The sequence below is a fragment of the Anomaloglossus baeobatrachus genome, chromosome 7, assembly GCF_048569485.1.
Source record: "Anomaloglossus baeobatrachus isolate aAnoBae1 chromosome 7, aAnoBae1.hap1, whole genome shotgun sequence".
NCBI lineage: Eukaryota > Metazoa > Chordata > Amphibia > Anura > Aromobatidae > Anomaloglossus > Anomaloglossus baeobatrachus.
Genome location: NC_134359.1, coordinates 284,592,300 through 284,602,393, shown reverse-complemented (window position 1 = coordinate 284,602,393; position 10,094 = coordinate 284,592,300).

The following is a 10,094-nucleotide window of genomic DNA, read 5'->3' as shown; positions in this document are numbered from 1 at the left end:
TGCAATTGTGCCTCAGACCACCGCCATGAATAGAGAATTTTATCTAAACCTCCTCCAAGAGCAGCTTCTCCCAACCATCCAGGAGCAATTTGGTGAGGGACAATGCTTTTTCCAGCATGATGGCGCACCATGTCACAAGGCAAAAGTGATAACTAAGTGGCTCGGAGAGCAAAACATTGCAATTTTGGACTCATGGCCAGGAAGCTCCCCAGATCTTAATCCCATCGAGAACCTGTGGTCAAAACTCAAAAAGCAGGTGGACAAACACAAAGACCTAAATTATGATAAACTCCAAGCCCTGATTAAAGAAGAATGGGCTGCCATCAGTCTGGATTCGGCCCAGAAGCTGATATCCAGCATGCCGGAGCGAATTGCCGAAGTCTTAAAAAATAAGGGTCAACGCTGTAAATATCCAGTCATTGCAGAAAATTGATTTATTTGTCAATAAAACTTTAATTCTTTCAGTATACCATAGAAAGGACCTGAGCAAACTGGTCCTCAGTATTTGGGTGAATATAATGGCACAGGGAGCTGTTTGCTCCTTGCACCATCATTCTGTTGGGCGTCTGAGTCTTGCGCAGCAGGAATGATGTCAAGATATTGTGCCTGCTGTGCAGAGCCTCAGTCCTCATTCTGCAGAGCAGTGCATTGGGGAAATGGTACAAGGGGAGGTTTGTTTTTTTGGTCAGTACTTTGGTTAGCTGTTCCTGAGCATATACAGATGGAAGAACAGGCGGTATGATTTACTACATTAATATTCATTTATATAGCGCTATTAATTCCACAGCACTTTACATACATTGGCAACACTGTCCCCATTGGGGCTCACAATCTAGAGTCCCTATCTGTATGTTTTTGGGGTGTGGGAGGAAACCGGAGAACCCAGAGGAAACCCACGCAAACACGGGGAGAACATACAAACTCCTTGCAGATGGTGTCCTTGGTGGGATTTGAACCCAGGATCCCAGCGCTGCAAGGCTGCAGTGCTAACCACTGAGCCACCACCAGACTGTAGTGCTAACCACTGAGCCACCAGCAGTAAATTGGGGTTATTAGCGGCTACTGAGTTACTATGAGCTCTGATATATTAGTATCTTCAGCAGATGTAGAGGTTGGCCACTATAACAATGATGGCCTACAATTAGGCTAGGTAATGGCTGATCATCCGTGGTCAGACACACAGCACCCCTGCTGATCAGCTGCTCGTGGTGATGGCCGCGGCGGCAGCAGGTAGCCTCCCGGTGATGGCGGCGGCAGCAGGTAACCGGAAATGCTCAGTCCTATAGCTGCTTTAACAAATAGTGACCAGGTTACTGCATTATTACTATTCCTGTATATAAGAGCCCAGGCCGCTGTGTAGAACATAATCACTTTATAATACTCTCCAAAGGGGCGGTGCGGTGCAGACTGGTCGGATGGGGGACTCCATTCTCCGGATCCGGCTCCTCTTTTGGCCATCTTTGTCCTCCTGAAGCCTGGGTGCATGACGTGTCCTACGTCATCCACACTAGCCAGCATTGAGGTCCTGCGCAGGCGCACTACAATACTTTGATCTGCCCTGCTTAGGACCTCAAACCCGGCCTGTGTGGATGACGTAGGACGCGTCATGCACCCAGGCTTCAGAAGGAGGAGGACAAAGATGGCCGAAAGAGAAGGCGCCGGATCTGGAGAACGAAGACACCCATCCGACAAGTCCGTACACACCGTACCAACAGTTTAGGTATTATAAAGTCATTTTTACGTTATACACAGCGGCCTGGGCTCTTATATGCAGTATTCTAGCATGCTGTATATAAGAGCCAGCTGGTGGTGGCCGCAGCTTATAGTCACCAAAACTGGTGATAGGTTCCTTTTAACATGTTAATTATTTGCTATCGAGCAGTATGGAGTTGTTTGTTTGGGTTTCTAAACTTTTGGCTTTAAGGCTAGTTTCACACTTGCGTTGAACGGTATCCGTTGCATTGCGTTGTGTGACGGATGCAACAGATGTGTTGCATTTAGTGGCACAACGGATCGTACAAAACAACGGAATCTGCTTTTTTTTTTTTTTTTCTTTACAGTTTTTTTTTATTGGTGGCAGACGATTGTTCACAATCAGCTGATCGCTCACAGCAGCCGGTCGCCGGGTGATCAGCTGATCGTTCGTCCGCCGAGAATGTGTGTGTGTGGGGGGGGGGGCGCAGTGCGGGGTGGGTGGAGCCGAGCGGGGCCATGGTGCTGAGGATGTCAGTGCTGTGGGGATGCATGGCTGGGGACGTGTGTGTACATGCGGAGTGTGGGAGGGGGCGGAGCCGAGCGGGGAAGTGTCAGGCTCCCTGCACACGTAGCCAGGATAAAGATCGGGTAACTAAGCAAAGCACTTTGCTTGGTTACCCGATATTTACCTTGGTTACCAGCGTATACCGCTTAGCGCTGGCTCCTTGCACATGTAGCCAGGGTCAATATTGGGTAAGTAGGCAAAGCGCATTGCTTAGTAACCCGATGTGTACCCTGGTTACGTGTGCAGGGAGCCAGAGAGAGCATGCGCAGCAAAATCCTAAGGATTCCGCTGCTCAAAAAACGTTACATGCTGCGTTCCTTTCGCCTGGCGGAAGCAACGCATCGTCCATCACTCGCAATCCGTCGTCCTTACAAGTCTATGGGAGGCAGCGGGATCCGTTAACGGATTCCGCTGTTTTCCAAAACGGCGGATTGCAACTGAAGGAAAACAACGCAAGTGTGAAACTAGCCTAACTGTACACACTCAACATCGAAATTGCAACACCAAGAAGGCCCAGCTGTAGGGTTAGGCAACTCGAAACGGAATCAGGTGTCAAGAAGATCTGCAAATCACATTTTCAAGCCCCTCCTGTGACGTCCCTGATGTGCTCCATAGGAGACAAGTCTGGAGACGCTGCAGCCATTGGAGAATATTTAGGGAACAGGCGGCTCACAGCAGCAGGAGCAACACGCAGCCTGGCATTGCTGTGTTGAAAGAAAGCTCCTGGGACATGAAGAAAGGGCCACACCATGGGAAATGTATTTTTTTTTCTTCTTTTAACCCCTTAGTGACGAGGACAAATTAAAAATCTGACACATCACTTTATGATGTATAACTCTGGAATGTGTCATCACATCCCAGTGATTTTGAGATTTTTTTTGTGATACATTGTATTTTGTTAATGGTAAATTTTAAGTAGATATGTTTTGCATTTAATTATAAAAATATCAAATTCTAAAAATATATTTTTAAAAATTTGCAATTTTCAATCTTTGAATGATTATCGCACCAAATAGTTAATAAATTACATTTCCCATATGTCTACCTTACATGAACACCATTTGTCAAAGATCCTTTAATTTTCCTGGGGTGTTAGAAGGTTTAAAAATGTAGCAACAATTTTCTTTTATATTTTCAAGGAAATGTACAAAATTTATTTTTCTTGGGACCTATTTGCTTTTGAAGTGGCTTCAAGGGGCCTATAGCTTGGAAGAAAAACAAAATGAATGCAAAATTGCATGGCAGGAATGAAAAAAAAATATATATATTTTTACCACAATCATGATCTCCGAATGGGGATTGGGTTATCGAGGGAACCACCACACGCTTGTTAACAGTCTAGATGAGGTAGTCACTATTTACAGCAGCATCTAAGGGGTACTTCTCACATAGCGAGATCGCTGCTGAGTCACGGTTTTTGTGACGCAGCAGTGACCTCATTAGCGATCTGGCCCCTGCTGTGAAATCGCTGCTCCGTTACACACAGTGCTGGTTCATTTTTTGGATGTTGCTCTCCCGCTGTGAAGCACACATCACTGTGTTTGACAGCGAGTGAGCAACGATCTGAATGTGCAGAGAGCAGGGAACCGGCGTCTGTAAGCTGCGGACGCTGGTAACCAAAGTACACATCGGGTAACTAAGCAAAGCGCTTTGCTTAGTAACCCGATGTGTATCCTGGCTACGAGTGCAGGGAGCCAGCGCTAAGCGGTGTGCGTTGGTAACCAGGGTAAATATCAGGTAAGCAAGCAAAGCATTTTGCTTAGTTACCTGATATTTACCTTGGTTACCAAGCTCAGCATCGTTTCCACGAGTCGCTGGTGAGATCTGCCTGACTGACAGCTCACCAGCGAGCATGTGGTGACACACCAGCGATCCTGACCAGGTCATATCGTGGTCGGAATCGCTGGTACGTCGTTTAGTGAGACGGTACCCTAAGGGGTTAATTGGCCATGGTAAGTGACAACACGCATTGTGACTGATGCAGCAGCATGTCAGCTATAGTAGACAGTTGACAGGTACTGCATTTTCACCCATTTGGGGATGCTATTCTTTTATAACTAAGGTCCGTAAAAAGGCATATTGCTGGTCTCCTGTCAGGTGCATTATGCACCCAGAACCACGGGCAGTTCTGGGTGCATACTGCTTATCCTTGCCTGACTATCCCTGTATACACTAGCATAGATAAAGGGGTCTTTAGAAAAAGTATTTCTAAAGATCCTTTATTATATTCTAATGAGGCCAGCGACTAGTCTCAAAGGCATTAGTTCCCTTGGCTAGTCACGCCCCCTGTACGTGTGCTAAAAAGCTAATGAATGCGCAGAGGCATGGTCGCTCTCACCTCTGCTGCCACTGCTGGATTTCAGCTCAGTGCGCATGATCAGAACATCACAGATTTCCGATCATGCGCACTATACCTTACTGAAGCAGGGACGTGTACACCCGGCTTCATAGTGCGCATGACTGGAAGTTTGGGGACGTTTTGAGACTAAATCCAACTTCGGGCGCGGTGGCATCAGAAAGCGGTAAAATTGACCATGTCTCTGACGCTGCGCATTCATTAGCATGTTAGCACGCCTCCAGGGGTGTGCTTACATGCTAAGGGGGCCGACTAGCCAAGGGAAATAACGCCTTTGTGACTAGTCACGGCCTCATTAGCATATAATGAAGGATCTTTAGAAATGGAGATCTTTAGAAAAGGTATGCTACTAGATAGGACGGTTAGGCAGAGATTAGCAATATACACCCAGAACTGCTCGTGGGTCTGGGTGCATAATGCACCTGACAGGTTCACTTTAAAAGCAAAAAAAAATAAAATTTGGCACATCCTATGGTGTGGCCATTTCTCCATAAGCTTTTTTTTTTTTCTTTTCTGCAACACAACAATGCCAAGCTGCATGTTACTTTTGGCGCTGTGAGCAGCTGTGGCGCCCCTGACCCGGTCAGGCACCACTGAGTACTGCATCCATGCTGGGACAGTACTTCCAGGTAATCCTAAGGGCCAGAATGAGGTGTGTACGCACAGACACATCACAACCAGTTCTCCCACACCATTAGATGGGACCGTTGGGTAGTAGAGAGGGCTAGCGTATAATTATTATCAATGGGTGCAGCAGAGGAGCTGAGAGCTAAAGTGCAGAGGCTGTCAGGAAAGGAGCGGAGCGAGCCAGTCTGGTAGTGGTGAGCGGCGGTTGCTAGGAGACGCAGACGCGCACACACTAGTCAGACCTTGCGCGGTGTAGTGATAGTGGGGAAGAACGGTCATCGAGTGAGGATGCTGAAAAGGTTCTCTGATGATTAGGCACGTACGGGGAACAGGTCCCTAGAGTAGACTAAACTATCTGCTAAACCTGCTGGTGAGGGGAACTACAAGTACCTCACCAACCACACAGAGTCCGAGCCTCAGCAGCAACGCAGAGACCCATAAGGAGACAGAGCCAGAAGCCATCTCACCTGGTCCACGCTGCCGGCAAACAGGCCACAAAGGGAGAAAAGGCAGTAGCGACTCCCTGGATAGACCCCCATGGTACTTCAGGTCAGGGGGTTATCCGAACACAGAAGTACTAGGAAGGCGAGCTAACCTGTTACCCTCAGACTGGCCCGAAGGAGCTCCTGGTCCTACCTGGTTCATCACAGCAACGCCCGGGTCAGCTTACCATAACATCTGACTGAGTAAAAATCAGTTAGGCCGGAGTCACACTTGCGAGTGCCTCACGTGTAACTCGCACGAGTCTCTCATTGAATCACCAGGCACGGCCGCACACTCTCCGGACGGGAGCGGGTCTGTTGCATGTATCTCTATGCAGCTGAGATGCTCCTGTCTGGAGAGTGTGTGGCCGGGCCGGGTGATTCAATGAGAGACTTGCACGAGATACAAGCGAGGCACTCGCAAGTGTGACTCCGGCCTTAAATGACTTTTGGACGCTGCCTGAGTTATTCTGGGACCCGTTATTCTACACACCTGAACCCCTGGGGCCTGCCTCACTCACAGGAGCCCACACCATCTGACTGCAGACCCAGACGCTCATAAAATCTGCAGTGGCAGTCATCCATATCCCTGACCGCAAGCCGTGAGTGGCGTCACGACACGTAAATAAAATCTGACATACCTGTTTGCCATATACAGAAGAAGCCCTGTGACATCCTTGAAGCTGGATCGGTATCCCTTGGGCGACACACATCCTGTGCCCTAAATGATCTCCAATGGCTGCAGCGTCTCCAGACTTGTCTCCTATTGAGCCCATCAGGGATGTCATTGGTCTGTAATTACACAGGAGCTGCCAGCAGAGGATCTTGTTGATTTTACCAAGTGTATTTAGGGCTCACTCACACATCCTTCTTTTTGCCGGTTTGGCGGATCCGGCGCGCTCCCGTACAGTGAATACAGTACAATGACAGCGCTGTAACTTCCGGGTCACATGCGCCGGTCACATGACAGCACGTGACTGGCGCTTGTTGCACTGTCATTGTACTGTATTCACTGTATGGGAGCCCGCCGGATCCGCCAAACCGGCAAAAAGAAGGATGTGTGAGTGAGCCCTTAGGGCAACACATTCCTCAAATGACCTTTAATGACCTCACTGATAGCAGCTGAGGCTGTCGGGATTTTTCTACACATGCCTTATTCTCTACGGTAAATGAGTCCACATGTTTAGGGTTTTTTTGTTGTTTTTTTGTGTATCGTGTCTCAGTTAGGCTGGTTTCACACTACGTTTATTTAACATCCGTTCAAAACGTTATTTTAGCGGAAATACGGATCCTGCTTTTACAGCAAAAAACGTATGCAAACGCATCTGTTATTTTGCAGGATCCTGCACTGGATGTTTAGGGGCGGGCATTGGAGTCATGTGATCGGGAGTGAGGGGAACTAGACTGGGAGCCGGCTTCTGACAGCTGCAGACGCTCGTAACCAAGGTAAACATCGGGCTTGGATACCCGATATTTATCTTGGTTACGAGTGTCTGCAGCTGCTAGGAGCAGGGCTGTCTGCACACGTAACCAACGTAAACATCGGGTAACTAAGAGAAGTGGTTACGCGATATTTACCTTGGTTACGAGTGTCCGCAGCTCTCAGGTGGGAGAGAGAGGAAGGGGAGGAAGGGGGAAAGACATAGATAGAGAGAGGGAGGGAGGAGGAGAGAGAGACAGATCACGCGAGACTGGTTCTGGGCATGCTCAGTACTTTCTGGGCATGCTCAGTACAAAAGCAGGATCCTGTCTACCAGCACGCCAGCGTTCACCTGCGTTTGCGTGCTGTTTAGTCAGGATCCGGTGACTTGCAGTATTTGGACGCAGCTCAAAAACGCTACAAGTAGCGGTTTTGAAACATGTTAAAACACTGCAAGTCACCGGATCCGCACTATAACGCACGCAAACGCAGGTGGACGCGAGTCCATTGCAAATGCATTGAAGTGAAAACGGATTTGCACAGGATCCGTACTTCCGCTAAAATAACGTTTTCAACGGATGTTAAAAAGACGTAGTGTGAAACCAGCCTTACATGTCTCTGATTTCCATCACGCCACAACTTTTTCTTGGTGTTGCAGATTGCAAGGTGTGTATGAAAGGCGGTAAGTGGACAAGTCAGTCATTCAGTGTGAGAGTTTGGAAGCTGGTTAAAGGGAACCGGTCACCAGATTTAGTGACTATAAGCTGCGGCCACCACCGGTGGGCTCTTATATACAGCATTCTGACATGCTGTATATAAGAGCCCGGGCCGCTGTGTAGAATGTAAAAATGACTTTATAATACTCACGTAAATGGTCGATGCGGTGCAGACTGGTTGGATGGGTGTCTCTGATCTCAGGTACCGGCGCCTCCTCTTTCAGCCATCTTTGCCCTCCTCCTTGTGAAGCTGGGGTGCATGACGCATGCTAAGTCTCACCTAAGGGGCGGTGCAGACTGGTCGGATGGGTGTCTCCGATCTCTGGTACCAGCACCTCCTCTTTTGGCCATCTTTGTCCTCCTCCTTGTGAAGCCGGGGTGCATGACGCGTCCTAAGTCATCCACATTAGCTGGCATTGAGGTCCTGCGCAGGCGCACCTGAGCAGGGCAGATCAAAGGCAGGACCTCCATGTATTCTAATGTGGATGATGACGTAGGACACATCATGCACCCAGGCTTCAGAAGGAGGACAAGATGCGTGAAAGGAGATGCCAAAACCAGAGAACGGAGACACCCATCTGACCAGTCTGCACCGCCCAGTAGGTGAGTATTATGAAGTTATTTTTACGTTCTACACCGCGGCCTGGGCTCAGCAGTCTAATATCTATATATATAATTGCCTTATTCTGTCTGTCTGTCTGTCTATCTGTCTGTCTGTCTGTCATGCTCCAAAATTGTGTCCTTACGGTGACACAAAGCTGATTGGCCGCTGGGCTCGCCATGGCCCCGCCCCCCCACACGGATTGGCCGCTCACCCAGGCTGCGCCCCCACACGGATTGGCCAGCCGCTCGCCCAGGCTCCGCCCCACCCACAGATTGGCCTCTCGCCCCGGCACCCTGCAGGCATTGGCAATTCAGCCACGCCACGCCCCGCCCCCCTCACGCAATGCACGTTAGCTCTGGCCCCACCCCCTCCCTCTCCCCGCGCATTTCTCTAACTGACACGGCTGTCACGGAGGTGAGTACGGTACTCCCTATCCCCCCCCAACCCCCCCCCCCCCCCCCCCTCCCCGGCCCCCGCTCCCAAAGGGGTGGTGTGGATACTCGCATGGTTACAAGCGCTGTCACGGAGGTGAGTACTGTACTCCCTCCCCCTCCCCCGGCCCCCGCTCCCACGGCAGTGGTGGGAGTGGTGTGGATACGTTGGTAACCATGCTCGCATGGTTACAAGCCCATCAAGGTCCTGCTGCGCCGGAAGGTCCACACGCACACACACAAACATACACACATCAGATCACACTCACACTCACTCTCATACACACCTCACACACACCTCACATCGCATCCACATACTCACGACATCCTGGGATATCGCTTGCTTCTCGGCGGCGAAAATGTGCTGTTGTGATCTTCCAGGACCTGACGGAGGATCACATGGCCAGAAGCATGTGATATCCCCGGATGTTGTGAGTATGAGCGCGTAAGTGCGATATCGTCAGTGTCTGTGTGTGTGAGTGGATGCGATCGAGTGTGTGTGAGTGGATGCGATCGGGTGTGTGTGAGTGGATGCGATCGGGTGTGTGTGTGAGTGGATGCGATCGGGTGTGTGTGTGAGTGGATGCGATCGGGTGTGTGTGTGAGTGGATGCGATCGGGTGTGTGTGTGAGTGGATGCCATCGGGTGTGTGTGTGAGTGGATGCCATCGGGTGTGTGTGTGAGTGCATGCGATCGGGTGTGTGAGTGTCGGCAGAGGAGCAGGGCGTGCTGGAGGAGGCTGGGAGCAGAGAGGCTGATCATGGGGAAGAGGGAAATGCTGATGCTGAAGGAGGCTGGGATGGGAAAGCTGGGAAGAAGGAGGCTGGGAGGAGAGAGGCTGATCCTAGGGAAGGCTGGGGAGAGGAGGCTGATGCTGAGGGAGGCTGGAAGGAGAGAGGCTGATGCTGAGGGAGGCTGGGACGAGGGAAGCTGATGCTTAGGGAAGCTGATGCTGGAGGAGGCTGGAAGAACAGAGGCTGATGCTGGTGGAGGCTGATGCTTGGGGAGGCTGATGCTGGGAGAGACTGGGACAGGAAGGCTGATGCTGAGGGAGGCTGGGAGAGGGAGGCTGGGAGGAAGGAGGCTGGGAGGAGAGAGGCTGATCCTTGGGAAGGCTGGGAAAGGGAGGCTGATGCTGAGGGAGGCTGGAAGGAGAGAGCCTGATGCTAGGGACAGAGACGCTGATGCTGGGAGGAGA